This window comes from Mobula hypostoma, unplaced genomic scaffold (assembly GCF_963921235.1).
Source record: "Mobula hypostoma unplaced genomic scaffold, sMobHyp1.1 scaffold_36, whole genome shotgun sequence".
NCBI lineage: Eukaryota > Metazoa > Chordata > Chondrichthyes > Myliobatiformes > Myliobatidae > Mobula > Mobula hypostoma.
In genome coordinates this window covers 1,040,805-1,055,763 of record NW_026948187.1, presented here as the reverse complement: position 1 = coordinate 1,055,763, position 14,959 = coordinate 1,040,805, and the positions used below count along the sequence as shown (strand labels likewise).

The 14,959-nt window shown below is 44.0% G+C and overlaps 1 non-coding gene and 1 pseudogene across 1 annotated transcript; one reads left to right on the top strand and one right to left on the bottom strand.

The window, feature by feature from the left end:
• Window positions 1-14,959, bottom strand: part of LOC134341626 (zinc finger protein 585B-like) — a 196,923-nt pseudogene that overhangs the window by 97,778 nt on the left and 84,186 nt on the right.
• Window positions 13,746-13,827, top strand: trnas-gcu (transfer RNA serine (anticodon GCU)). The gene has a single exon. It is a non-coding gene; the product is annotated as a tRNA-Ser (tRNA).

Sequence of the window (14,959 nt, the reverse complement as noted above, 5' to 3'; positions counted from 1 at the left end):
AAGTGATTGCCAGAGAACAGCTGTGAGGTTCGGGTGACCTTGAATTTGAAACTGGGACAAGTGGTGACAGCCCAGAAGAGGCAGCTGTTCTGATTGAATGTGCTCAGATTGTGGAGGTACCTGTGAGTTCACAGGAGTCTTAAACTTGTGTTAAAGCTCAGTTGAAGTCGGAGGTGTCTGACTTGGTTGGAAAGGAATGCAGTTTCTGTGTGTCAGATGATCTTGGTTCAGTGAATAAGGGGTTAACCTTGATACCAGTGGAATGTGAGGATTTTCAGTCACTTGTATCAGACCGTGTTTTAAAAGTTGGTGAAGAGGTAGAAATTGATGAGGTCAGTGTTACTGGGAATAATGGCAAAAGTGCTGTTCCTGGACTTCTGGATAAAGTGCTGGAAAATGTTGGATTAGTTGCGCGACCTTTGACCCTGTTTGCAGGACAAAGGCCTGCTGAGAAAGGATGTGCTACTCTGTTGAATTTTGTTTGAACATTTGAACACCTGCTAGGTCATGCTGTTATTCAGGGTGATGTAATGGAAGCAAGTCGAAGGGAAGGTCGTAATCAGATGGGTGGATTGTTTGGTCTCTTCCGTAATGTATACATGGTTCTCATAAGCCTGATGATGGTGCTGAGTTTAGTAAACAATGGAGGCATGTTGGCACCTCTCCAAGGTAAGGTTGATATGGCTGTTCAACTGACGAGCAGAGCTGCTGTTGGAGCCTATGATAGCAAAACCACAGGTTTAAAGTATGATAATGTGACACAGACTTTTCTACCATCCATATTTCAGCAGGACTTAGAGGGTAGTAAGGTTGAGAAGAGTAAGGTGTATGAGAAAGGTTTGTCTTTATTGAGGAAGGAATTTACAGAGGAACAGAAGCGAGATTCTGGAATATTGGCTTTAAGGGAGGTGGCTCTCACAGGAGAGGAGGTTCAGAGAGAGTCAATAGGATATTACCTTAAAGATGGGGTGTTGATGAGGAGGTGGAGACCAGCCACAGTGCCTGCAAGTCACGTGGTGGTTTTGAAAGTTTATAGGGCTGAAATTTTAAACATGGCTTACAGTGTGCCTTTAGGTGGACCTCGTGGAGTGAGAGAGAAAGTGAACAGGATTATGAAGGAATTTTACTGGTCTAGTTTAATAAAGGATGTTGTGAATTTTAACAGGACTGACCATACCTGTCAAGTTGAGGGGAAATCTAATCAGGTTATTCAGGTAACACTACTTAAACTGATATCTGCTTTTAGTGAACTTTTTCCTAGGGTCATAGTGGATTGTGTAGGCCCATTGTCAAAGACTGCAGCTGGTTATCAATATGGGTTAACAATTGTGTGCTGTGTCTAGGTCCACTGTAGCAGTGCCTTTTGAAAACACGGAGGCCAAGTCTGTGGTAAAAGCATTCAGTAAGTTTTACACACTGGTAGGTTTGCCCAAAGAAATTCAACTTGACCAGGGCAGTGACTTTACTTTGAGAACATTCCAGGGGATAGTTAGAGAATTGGAAGCTAAGCACATGGTGTAATTTACATATCACACAGTGTCCAAGGGAGCCTTGGAACGACTCAACTCAACCCTTAAGACCTTTGACCCTACTCAGAGAACTATGGTCTGATTTAGAAAAATGTGTCAGTGTGTTCAAGTATGTTTTAAAACTCTGGAAGAGATTTAGTAAGCTTTGTGTCCTTGCAAAGGAAAGTTTACAAAATGGTCGAAACAAAATAAGACATCTGTTTGCTAGAATTGCAGCTGGGAGAATTGTTATGGAACAAAATGCAGTCATGGAATCTGATAATGGAGTGGAAAAACATGTTTATCCACTAAATCTAGTCTCACCAAAATGTCAGAATTCCATTTTTTGGAAAATATTACTGATAAGGTCCATCAGTTGGACCCAAAACAGCAAAAACAAGTAAAAGCATTAATTGGTATTTTGAAATGATGCACAGGTGCAGTGCATCACGTCATTATAAATTCAGCCCAGCCTATGAAACGGCATCTTCACAGTGAGAACTTTGAGAAAAGTAAAATGGTTGAAGAAGGAATTAGAAACAGGAAAGAAGAAGGAAAGAGAATGGATGACTGTATTGATAGAGAGGGGAAGGCTAAATACCTTATAATGATTGACTTGTTAAAAGGATGCTGGGGTGTTCCTTTAACAGAGAAGGCTAAAGAGATATCAGCATTTGTGACACCATCTACACTGTATGAATACAATCTATTACACTTCGGGATGAAAAATGCTCCAGGGACATTTCAAAGAATGATCAATTCTGTGATTGGGGGGGTTAGAAAGCATAGGGGTTTATATCAATGATTTAATGGTCTGGAATGACACATGGGAAAAGCATATTGCAGCTGTAGAGAAACTGTTTGAGAGACTTTCCAAAACCAATCTTACCATGAACCTTGATGAGAGTGAGGTTAATCATGCTACTGTTATTTATCTTGGCTACGTAGTAGGCCAAGGCCAACTGGCTCCTGTACAGGCCAAGGGCAAGCTATTGCTGAAGTTCCTGTTCTGGCTTTGAGAAGGTTTTTAGGAATGGTTAGGTATTATTGTAAGTTATGTAAGAACTTTGCTGACATCGTCCTCCCCCTAACAAAACCCTTAGGGAAGAGTGAAGGATTTGTATAGAATGACCTTTGCCAGGAGACATTTGAACGTCTGAAAACCATCCTGTGTAATCATCCTGTGCTCAAAGCACCTGTTTTCTCAAAGCAATTTTCTATAGCAACGGACGCTAGTGATGAAGCTGCTGGGGCAGTACTGTTACAGAAGGGTGTGGATGACATTGAACATCCAGTAGTTTATTTCACAAAGACACTTAATGTACAGCAGAAAAATTATTCAACTCTTGAAAATGAATTATTAGCACTTATTCTGATCTGACAACATTTTGCGGTCTATGTGCAGAGGCCTTGAAATCTATCTGTTGCCCAGAGACCACTTGTGGTTTACATGGGTTATAATCTGTGGGTGTTTCTAATTAAGATGAAGGATAAGAATAGAGGGTTGTTAAATTGGAGTCTGATATTGTAGGAAGGTGACTTAAAAATCAAACATGTGAAAAGTACTGACAATATTATAGCTGATTAGTTATCCAGATATTAAGTTGCAAATTATGCACATTTTTGCTGTGTTATCTGATAATTTAACCTGTATTGTTGCAAACTCTGTAATTTACATTTAGTCAAAAAATCGTCTTCGTCATCTTTTTCTCCGAGGAAGGGGAGCGTGACGGAATCCTGAAGCATCCCTATGAACTGTGCTTTTGAAAAGAGAGGGAGACAGTTATTTAACACCGACATGTTGCTTTGGAAAGAGAGAGAAAGAGAGAGAGAGACGATGACTAACTGTTGGACTGCCACTTTAAGAACTGGTTAACTTTTGGATTTCTGCTGAGTCGGAGACAGCGCCGAGCAGCTAGTAAGTTGCTATGGTGACCAAAGGCCGCGTTATTTAATGGACACTCGATGTTACGATTTTCGGCAGGTTGTTGGCACTTCTCAAGGACAGTTCGCCTGCTTGTGCATTTCTTCACAGACATAGGAAGGAGGAGTTATTTGAATGACAGTTGATGCTCAGCCCGGGAACATAAAATAGGAGGTCAGATGATAGACCTCAGACACATGTTCTGGACATTGAATGAGCATTGTTGTGCCCGCAAGAAAAGTGGGTTTTGGAGGATCGATCATGCGGATCCATCCATCGCTCTTGCAATGGAAGGAGGAAAAGGGTTGACTGGTGGGGAGTTGTCCATGTGCCCACCCTCACCTGGGGGATAGCTCCACCACAGAAAACTGATCCCTTTTGTTGAAGTTACAGTCGGTGACTTTTAAAGGATTTCGAAGCACAGCGAGAAAATCGACGGCATCAGCTCACCTGAAGACTCAAATCTCTCCCTCTCTCTCTCCATCGCTATTCAACTCAATACCACGAACTGAACTGCACTGAGCTGAACTTTACCCATCATCGTAAGACTGTATCTTTTAACCCCTAGACTTAAAGAAGTTTGTTTTTTCATACATATATTTCCACACCTACTGATATACTTACATATAGAACCATTGCTAACCTGTTTGATTTATCTACATTTATATTACTGTATTGAGTAGTTACTAATAAATATTACTAGTTTATAGCAATACTAGACTCCAAAGTGTTTTCCATCTCTGCTGGTTCTTTATTCCCGTCACGGGGTTCGTGACACCAAGCATCCCTTTGATATAAGGAACCCATCCTAATCGACATCACACCTGCTACAGATCCTTTACGATGCAATCGAACCTGGTCGTTCTCCAATTTTCGGATCTCGAACTGAGCACCAATCCAGTCGTTCTTCAAGCTAATGACAGTAAGATCATCGGGCACATGTTTTCTCGTACACACACTTCTGCCACCTGCCCTGTCTCATTCCCTAAGAGGGGGGCCGGTATCTCGCTCTCTCTAGTTGGGACTGCTATATAATTTTTTAGAAAACTTACTTGAACATATTATGCAAAGTTTACCCCTTCCAACAATTTACAGTATCCGAGACGCATTCATCACGTGGAAAATTAAAATTATCTTCAATCACAACCTTATTTCTCTTTCAGCTATCGGAAATTTCTGCAATTTTTTTTCCTCTAAATCCCGCTGATCTTTAATACAATCTGAAAAAAACACGATCATGAGTTAGTTTGTATTCTGTCCTTCTCATATAGACTCGTTATAGAAGCCCTCGAAGTGGTCCTGCATGAGCACTGTTATGGCATATTCCATGACGAGTAACGGCACCATTTCCCTCATAAATATCCACCTCCATTCGTTATGAAACAATAGAACCTCGGAACAGTGAACTTCGAGCTCTGCCCTCTTGCATGTAATTGTCACTAATGATCGCACATCAGAATCCACGTGCTGATCCAACATATAATATCACTGCCTTATCAACAGTACTCATTGTACTGAAATAGAGGCAACTCAGAATATTTGTCCCACAATGCGCAAATCTTCGGTCATGTCTTTGCATGTAGGCCTAAACCCTACTTTCCCCACAACTACTTCACCAGCTATCCTGGCACACGGGTTTCCATATTTCTGCAGCTTTCGTTCAAATGTCCATGAGTAGGACCGGAAACCTTTACTGCAAGGATAATGGTCCCAATGCAGTTGATGTGCAATCTGTCTCCGTTGGAAATGTCCTAGCTTCATTGGAGGAGACTCCAATGATCCAAACCTCTTTAGTTCTCTCTCCTGCACTATCTCTCGAGCCACGTGCTAAACTGTGTTATGTTCATATTCCGAGCGTCTGGGGCATTTGGCATGGTTACAGATCCCGAGATAATCAACCTTGAGGTCTGGTCTCCCAATATATCACCTAACAACCTAAACTCGCTTTGCAGGACATGGTCACACTCTCTGCCCGTAGCATTGATACCCCCAGGGACCACGACCTCATGCTGCTTGCCCACTCCCGTTCCCACTTAAGAATGCTATGGACATTATCCAAGATTTCTCCCACACTGGTAAGCCTGGAGGTTTATGATCTTCGAATATTGTTCTCGTTCACAGAACCTGTCTGTCTCTATAAACATTGAATCCCCTGTCATTACTATCTGTCTGTTTCCATTCTGTTCTGTGTCGGTGAGTCAGACCCGGCGGCTTTGTTTTGCTAGGGCGTCACTCCTCACAGTATCCGATGTGATACACTTGTTATTAAGGGGAAGGTTCCCATGGGTTCTCTGTTCTGGTTGCCGATCCTATTTCCATCCCATGATGATCACACACTTCCTCGTCCCCTGCGCCGCAGGTGTGTTGTCCTTCTCTGCTTTCAGTTGATCTCTGTAAATCTCTGCCAAAGTTAATGACCACATACTTTTCTACCTGAATACCCTATCGATCACCCTACGGCTGTTTCCTGGTCTGCTCTGGTGACTTGAACACTGTCCTTCTGCTTCAGGGAACACGTCTGTCGCTTATTCTTAGGTCACGGCAGAGTCGCAACCCTGCCCAACAATCTGCTCAAGAACTTCTTGAACACGCCTACTTCGCATTCGCCTCTGCCACAACCCACCCATACTCGGTACTAACCAGTATCTCTTAATAGACCTTTGAAATTACCTCCTCTAAAATACATGATCTCTGATGATACGCATTTCAATGCTGCCAAATTAATACTGACTCACAGTTCTACCTATGCCTCTCATAATCTCATGAACCTTTCTCAAATATCCACTCAGTTTTCGCAGTACCAAACATAGCAACTGATTTTATCCAAACTCCTCGATAGCACATGCCTTCTAATTCAGGCATCATCTGCTTCATTATGAGAGCCTCCACATACTTACTGAGATGGAGCGACCAGACCTAAATGCAATACTCCACTGCCACCTCACTGGAACTTTATAAAGACACATCATAAACTCCCAATCTTTGGATGGTCAATTCTTTCACTAACAATGGCAAATATCCCACATGCCTTCTTTACTACCCTGTCTACATGTGTAGACATTTTCATGGCAGTATGAACTTCGATACCAATATGGGTCTTCGTGTAAACATTGTTCAATGTCTCGACACGAACATTATGCTGCCTCTTTGTATTTTGTGTCGGAAAGTGCAAATGGTCATAATTGAACTGATTAAATTCCGTCCTGCCGAAGGGCCTCAGCACACACTGAATGCTGGAGCATCTATAGTACCATCTGTGGAAACCAATAGTGGGTGTCTCCAGCATTCAGTGTGTGCTGAGTGTGAAATGTTGCACCTTCTTTAGAAAGTGCAAGGAGACGATACACTATTAAGGGCAAGTTCATTGCAGAAGTTGCCGGGGGCCCTTGCAGAGATATTTAAATCATCCTTAGCGACAAGAGAGATGCCCGCGGATTGGAGGATAACCAATATTGTTCCACAATCTAAGAAATAATCTAAACATAAACCAGAACGTTCTAGGTCTGTTATCAGTTGTCGGAAAGTTATTGGAAGGTATTCTGAGGGACTGGATATATAAGTATTTGAATAGGCATGGACTTCGTTCGTGGTAGGTAAGGTATAACCATGTATAATCAGTCCATGTCTGTCCAAATTCTGACTAGGGATCAGTGCTAGGTCCGTTCTTATTTGTCATCTATATCAATGATCTAGATGATAATGTGGCCACAGCGAGGAAGGTTATCATAGCTCACAAAGGGAACTGGATCATCTGGGAAAAAATGGGCTGAAAATGGCAGATGGAATGTAATGCAGACATGTGCGAAGTATTGCACTTTGGTAGCACCATCCAAGGAAGGTCTTTTAAAGTGAACGGTCCAGTACTGAGGAGTGTGGTAGGACAAAGTGATCTGGGTATACAGATCTATAATTCGTTGAAAGTGAAGGCAAAGTAGTTAGGATCGTAAATATAGTTTTTTTTTGCAAATTCGGTTTCATAAATCAATGTATTGATTTATGCAATGTAAGAAAAAATCCTAGAAGATATCATCTGCACTCACTTGAAATGATTCTGTCATCACCATAAAGCGGTGAGCTAGATTGCAGTACCGTTTAGCATTGCACCGTGACGTTGCAATATAACGACTCAACATTTCAGTTCTAGGCCCAGAATTACAGACACAATCATGTCGCCAATCTTCTTCATCGCACAGTTAATCATCTCTCATAGAAAGGGCAACCTTCGTGGAACTATAGTATTGGCATTCCTCGGTGCAAACAATTTACTCTGTGTATTTACTGCTTACGTTACTGGAAGCTCCAAAATTCATTACCGCTAATTTGTTCGAATTAAATTCCATCTGCTAGTGCTCCAAATTTACAACATATCCAGGGGGAATTCTATGCAATACTCCACTGAGTTTCAGAATGGAGTCCATTCGTGAATTTGCAATTTATTATGTTAATTAAAAATCTGAGATTGAACGCAGAGCAGAATTTTCGATATTGATTGGCAAGATCAGACGCCAAACATTGATCAGTCGGGCGACCCGTTAGCTACCTATTGCTGATAGGGAAACGATCTCTCAGTTTGTCCGCTCAGTTTCTATAGATAGCTCTTTGTGATTTTCGATGCTTCTTCATGGAAGAAAATGTATAACAGTAATTTATGAACTGTAATTTAATCCGCGATTTATGCCGAGTGTGGATTGCTAGGTCCTTGCCTCCCCGTCTGCGTGTCTCCCCATCCTCTCGCGGCCGTGGTTGATCCACTCCACAGGCCTTGTTTCATCCTCGTCAATAGGCCATATAATCTATTGCGTGTAAACATCAAATTTTAAACTTTCCTTCCTGAGGCGCAACAATCAGGCTTCCAGAGAAATGGGTGGTAACCGATAAATATAGTGAACAGAAACTCGGTCTATCTCAGTTCCTTCCGTATCCGCCTGACACAGAATGCAAGAAACTGTGATACTTCACAAAGGAATAGGATTAGTGAACACATGCGAAACACGGAAATCCCGATGAATCGCCAGTCCTGAAACCGAGTTTCGATCTGAAACGCCGACGTTCCTTTTTCCCTCTACGGATGCTGCTCTATCCGAGTCCTCGACGTGATTGTGTGCTGCTGTGGAAAACTTGGCCGTGGCCGGGATATCCAGTCTGCTCATAGAGTTGTCAGCGCATAGAAGGTAGGGCAAGTGACCATAATTCAGTCGCGATCAGTGATTAGTCACTTCCCAAAACCTGACCCTTTCTCTTTTTAGACTCGTTTCTCCATTCATAATCAGGACAATTTCACTTTATCGTCTTGGTAATAGCGGGTTTAGTTTATTGTAGAGTTCTACTGCCGACAGGAGACCCGTGAAATGTCGCACGAGAGGCAGCGTCTCAAGCATTGACATTTATCCAGTCCGGAGGGGGTGTGCGGTCAGTTAGATAACTGTGTGTGTGTGTGTGTGTGTGTGTGTGTGTGTGTGTGTGTGTGTGTGTGTGTGTGTGTGTGTGTGTGTGTGTGTGTGTGGGGGGGGGGTGTTGTTAGTAATCTGCGTTGCTGCATGTATAAAAGGTGCTAGTGGGAGAGTGGGTCTGGGTTGCTGAACGACGGGGTTTACAGGGATCTGATGGGGTCTGAGGGAGCGGCTTATGTGGAGTTATGGGGCCAGAGAATCGATAGGCCCTGTTTCGCTGGAGGTGCTGGTGTGGTGTTGGTGGAGAGGTATGGGAACCGTTTCAGGTCTGGCGGGTGAGATCCGGGCTGAGTGTGTGGGCGAATGTGGTGTACGAGAGTGGTGTGTGGTCAATGTCAGAGGCCCAGGAACTGTGGAGTCTGTTGGGGTGGTATGGGCACAGTGTGAACTGATGTGGAAGAGGGTACTCAGAGAGAATATGCGAGGTGTGTCGTTATTGGGAAAGTGGAGAGCTGGGGGTCAGTGAGAAATAATCGACAGGTTGTGTGGCCATTACTCTGTATAAACTGCAGTGATGGTGTGTGATTACTGAGGACGTGGAAATATGTGACGTCATTGGGGGGGTTCGAGGATGTGGTGTGGCGCTAGTTGTAATGTGGGAAAAGTGTGGCGTCAGCAGGAACTAGTGGGGTGTTAGAAGGTGGAGGAATTATGTTGTCAGAGATAACATATGGGAAGTTGTGTGACCACTCGAGGTTGGTGTAGAATTGTGGGGTCATTGGGAATTGTGGTTATGAGTGGGCATTAATAGGGAAGTGTTGGGACTGTGTTCCGCTGGGGAGGAGTGGTTACAATGGAGCTGTTCCAATTGTTTTGGGCCAGAGGAAGCTGGCAGGGAGGTGGCGGCCGTGGAGGCTGGTGGGAGGTGGAGGCTGGTCGAAAGTGGAGGTCGTGGAGGCAAGGTGGGTAAGTGAATCCGTGGAGGCCGGTGGGGAGGTGGATTTAGTGGGAACCGGTAGGCGCACGTTGGGGTCAGTGGGAAATGTATCCTGATGTGTGTGTTTAGCAGACGAACTGCTGAGAGAGCTGGTCAATGGAGGGACTGCGCAATCAGGGTTAATGGGGGGCCGTGGCTGCAGGGGTGCATGCTGCTGGATCTGATGAGAACACTGGGGAAAGCTGATAGAAATGATCAGCTTCATTATCATACGTTGATCGGGAAGAAGTGGATTTAGGAGCAGGGTTCAGTGATGTAGTGTGTGATCTTTGGGTATGTGTAAAACGTGTGGGATATCCCTGATTTCAATGCGAAGGCGCTGTCATGATGGAATGAGCTCACTAGGATTTGTGTGGGAGATTTCGGCACAGCAGGATGGGCTGTTGGGAAGACGCGAGGTAATGAGAAAGGGTGGGTTCAATTATAGAGCATGGTGAGGGGGTATAGTCAGCGGTGGAGATTTGTGAAGAGACCCTTTTCAATGGGTACAGCTAGTGCTAAATCGGTAGGTAAATTGATGAGGCTAATGGAGGAGCTAATCTGTCTCTGGAGGCCTATATGATGCCGAAGGCGCGGTCAGTCAGTATGGCCACTTGGAACCATGCGAAGTCAGTTGGACAGTGTGGTGCACGAGGTCTGTTTTATTATGAGGAGTCAAAATATAACAGGGAGCTATCATCAGCGCTGAATTTAACATAGAACATAGAATAGTTCAGCACAGTACAGGCCCTTCGGCCCACAATATTGTGTCGACCCTCAAACCCTGCCTCCCATATAAGCCCCCACATTAGATTCCTCCATATACCTGTCTAGTAGTCTCTTAAACTTCACTAGTGTATCTGCCTCCACCACTGACTCAGGCAGTGCATTCCACGCACCAACCACGCTCTGAGTGAAAAACCTTCCTCTAATATCCCCCTTGAACTTCCCACCCCTTACCTTAAAGCTATGTCCTCTGGTATTGAGCAGTAGTGCCCTGGGGAAGAGGCGCTGGTTATCCACTCCATCTATTCCTCTTATTATCTTGTACACCTCTATCATGTCTCCTCTCATTCTCCTTCTCTACAAAGAGTAAAGCCCTAGCTCCCCTAATCTCTGATCATAATGCATACTTTCTAAACCAGGCAGCATCCTGGTAAATCTCCTCTGTACCCTTTCCAATGCTTCCACATCCTTCCTATAGTGAGGTCACCAGAACTGGACACAGTACTCCAAGTGTGGCCTGACCAGAGTTTTATAGAGCTGCATCATTAGATCACGGCTCTTAAACTCTATCCCTCGACTTATGAAAGCTAACACCCCATAAGCTTTCTTAACTACCCTATCCACCTGTGAGGCAACTTTCAGGGATCTGTGGACATGTACCCCCAGATCCCTCTGCTCCTCCACACTACCAAGTATCCTGCCATTTACTTTGTACTCTGTCTTGGAGTTTGTCCTTCCAAAGTGTACCACCTCACACTTCTCCGGGTTGAACTCCATCTGCCACTTCTCAGCCCACTTCTGCATCCTATCAATGTCTCTCTGCAATCTTTGGCAATCCTCTACACTATCTACAACACAACCAACCTTTGTGTCGTCTGCAAACTTGCCAACCCACCCTTCTACCCCCACATCCAGGTCGTTAATACAAATCATGAAAAGTAGAGGTCCCAGAACAGATCCTTGTGGGAGACCACTAGTCACAATGGGGACACTACTAGTCACAATTTCATCTGTCATATTCTCCGTTAGTCCGATAACCTTCCTAAATATCACAGTTATGTTCCTCCAAACTTTTCCCGCTCCATCTACTTTGTCTCTGCCCCTCAAATTTTCATAAAACCCTGGCAAATTCCTTCACAGTTTTTCATCTTCCAGGGATAATCTAACCCTCGGTCCAATCTTTCCATATCACCGAAATGTAATGTTCTTGGCATTCAATCACAAACAAGCGAAAATGTGCAGATGCTGGAAATCTGAGCAACACACACAAAATGCTGACGGAACTCAGCAGGCCAGGCAGCATCTCTGGAAAAAAAGTACAGTCGACGTTTCGGCAGGACCTAAACCTCGGCTGTACTCTTTTCCGTAGAATCTCTGAGCATTCAATTTTGATGTTTCTCCTTTCATTGGCAAGAAAAAAATATTAGCATTAATATTAAAGCTTAACATTGATTTAGTTTGCAAAAATGAAGTTAAAAGGGACACGTAGCTGTACTAAAGACAATGACCAATACGGAAAACAATCACCTTTATATCAATAAGTGACAGATGACTACCGCCTTCCGGAATAGTTAGATTGCCGCTTGTTCTATTCGTTCAATGAGCTGACAGGTCTCTCTCATTTCTTTTCATATCAGTCCTCAGACCGGCCAAGACTGCAATTGTACCAGAAGTGGATCAGCTGCACGAACTTCCTTCTGAAACTTTCATATCGTCCTATTCAGGAAATAAGGTGGAAATGCTTTTTTACGTCATTTATTTAGCACACATGAACAACCAAACAAAGGTTCTGGAAATATGAATCCAATGAAACAATATCTCCCGCCCACTTGGTCTGGAAAGTTAGTTCCACGACGACAGGGGATAGGGCAGGAACTGGGTACTGATAGTGGATGATCAGCCATGATCACAGTGAATGGCGGTGCTGGCTCGAGGGGCCGAATGGCCTACTCCTGCACCTATTGTCTATTGTCTATTGACAGGTACATTTCATTTTGGACTTTGGGAAATCTCAGCTGTGCAAACCTATAGGCCGGTCTGCTCCGGTCCAACAACAACATAACGGCTTTCACTGCCAACTGATGTTTACAAGTGAACCGTTCACTTCATTTATCATTGGGATTTGATATCGTTGCCGCCCGTGTCGGCGATCCGCACCAAGTAAAAGGAGGAAACGGATTGAGAGGTTGAACAATGGCGATTGTAGAACAAGGCACCGGAAACATGACTGCAGGAGAGCGACCGACTCCGGAAAATCTGGATTTAATTCGTTTCATCTGTCTTCAGTGCCGCAGGAGTTCCATTGGTAATAATGACTGTTATACATTCTCCAGGTTTGCTCAACTTCTGTCCGTTTTAATCTGCGAAAACTGTATAATGGAATTGGTTTACATGTATTGGCAGCACACTAACACTCCCTAATTCCAAATACTACCCCTGCGGATAAAACTATTGAGTGGGTCTCCATTACCACTGACAGATCTTTTGCTCAAGTTGTTGTATTTTTAATGGGGATTCTTCGCTGACTGACATTTAGCGCTATCGGATCATTTTGCAGCTCTATAGGACCTGACAAAGGGTCTCGGCCTGAAACGTCGACTGCACCTCTTCCTAGAGATGCTGCCTGGCCTGCTGCGTTCACCAGCAACTTTTATGCGTGTTGCTTGAATTTCCAGCATCTGCAGAATTCCTGTTGTTTGCCATGTGAATGTGTCGGGTAAGCGTTAGGATGTTCGGATCTGCGGCTGCGCACAACCGGGCGTGCCCTTCAGCGCGTCATAATGTGGTAGCTATCGCGTTATTGCATTTGCCCAAAACACGGAAAATCGTCATTCTGAACCAGATGGCAAATTCTTATAATATCTGTTTACGAAATCGAGCAATATGATAACAAAGCTATTGAAATTTTATTTAATACAACATAAATTTATCTCATTTTACAACTCAAATCATTCACAGTTTCTCCGAGTTACAGAGCACGGATTCCATACTTATGCCACAGCAAGTCAATAGCGTTTAAGGTGCCTGCATTAGTTATTTCCATGTTTCCCGTGCTTGGCACAAATTTCTCTAAACTTTTCTTATCCACGTCCATGAATTCTGGTAAGCACGGCGAGCAAAGTTAATTGACATAGAATCTGAACACAAATGTTTTGACGATAAGCAGAGTCTGTAAGTGCTCTGAAGAAATTCAGAACTTAGAAACAAGAGAGAGAAGAGCAGACGAGGTGGCCGAGAGGTTAAGGCGATGGACTGCTAATCCGTTGTGCTCTGCACGCGTGGGCTCGAATCCCATCCTCGTCGCGACATGTTTATCTGGGAGACTCTTTGTTGAATCTGTCACTTTAAAACATCCAAGCTTCAACTTCTGTCACAGGGACGCCAGACGGTTTGTTATATAAGTCATGAAAAACAATATTCATCATTAGTTTACCGCCAAATTTGGCCTCAATGCCACAAGATATACTGTAGGAGCAGGATTAGGCTATTCATCTCATCGATGTTTCTCCGCTATTGCATCACGGCTGAGGCCTCACCATGAGTATTGTGAACAGTTTTTGGTCCCCCATCTCAGAAAATATGTACTAGCTTTGGAGAGAATCAAGAGGAAATTCACGAGGATGATTCCAGGAATGAAAGGGTTATCATACGAGAAACATTTGATGGCTCCAGGACTGTACTCGCTAGAATTTAGAAGGATGGGAGGGAGATCTAATTGAAACTATTCGAATGTTGAAAGGCCTAGACAGAGTAGATGTGGAAAAGATGATTCCCATGGTGGGGGAGTCTAGGACAAGAGGGCACAGCGTCAGGATAGAGGAGCGCCCTTTCAAAACAGAGATGCGTAGAGATTTCTTCAGCCAAAGGGTGGTGAATTTGTGGAATTTATTGCCACATCCAGCTGTGGAGGCCAGGTCGATGGGTGTACTTAAGGCAGAGGTTGGTAGGTTTCTGACTGGACATGGCATCAAAGGATACGGGGAGAAGGATGGGGACTGGAGTTCATGAGGAGAGGAAAAAAAAGGATCAGCCATGATTGAATGGCGGAGCAGAGTCGATGGGCCAGATGGCCTAATTCTGCTTCTATGTCTTATAGTCCTGTGGTCATACATATTATCAGTCTCAACCCGTTTCCCTTGCCTTCTCCTCGTCACATTTGACAACCTTATTACCTGTCCACCTCCTCAACTGCGGCTTTAAGTATGCCCAATTACTTGTCATTCACGGCTACCCGTGGCAATAAATTCCACAAACCCATAACTTTAAGCTACAGAATCTGCTTCTCTAAAGGGACGTCCTTATCTGAGGTTGTGCCTTCTGGCCCTCGACTCTAGCACTACATCAAAAGCCTCTCCAGGTCCATTCTAACTCGACCTGTCAATATTCGATAGATTTCAATGAGATCCCCGACTCATTCTTCCAAATTCCAGCGACC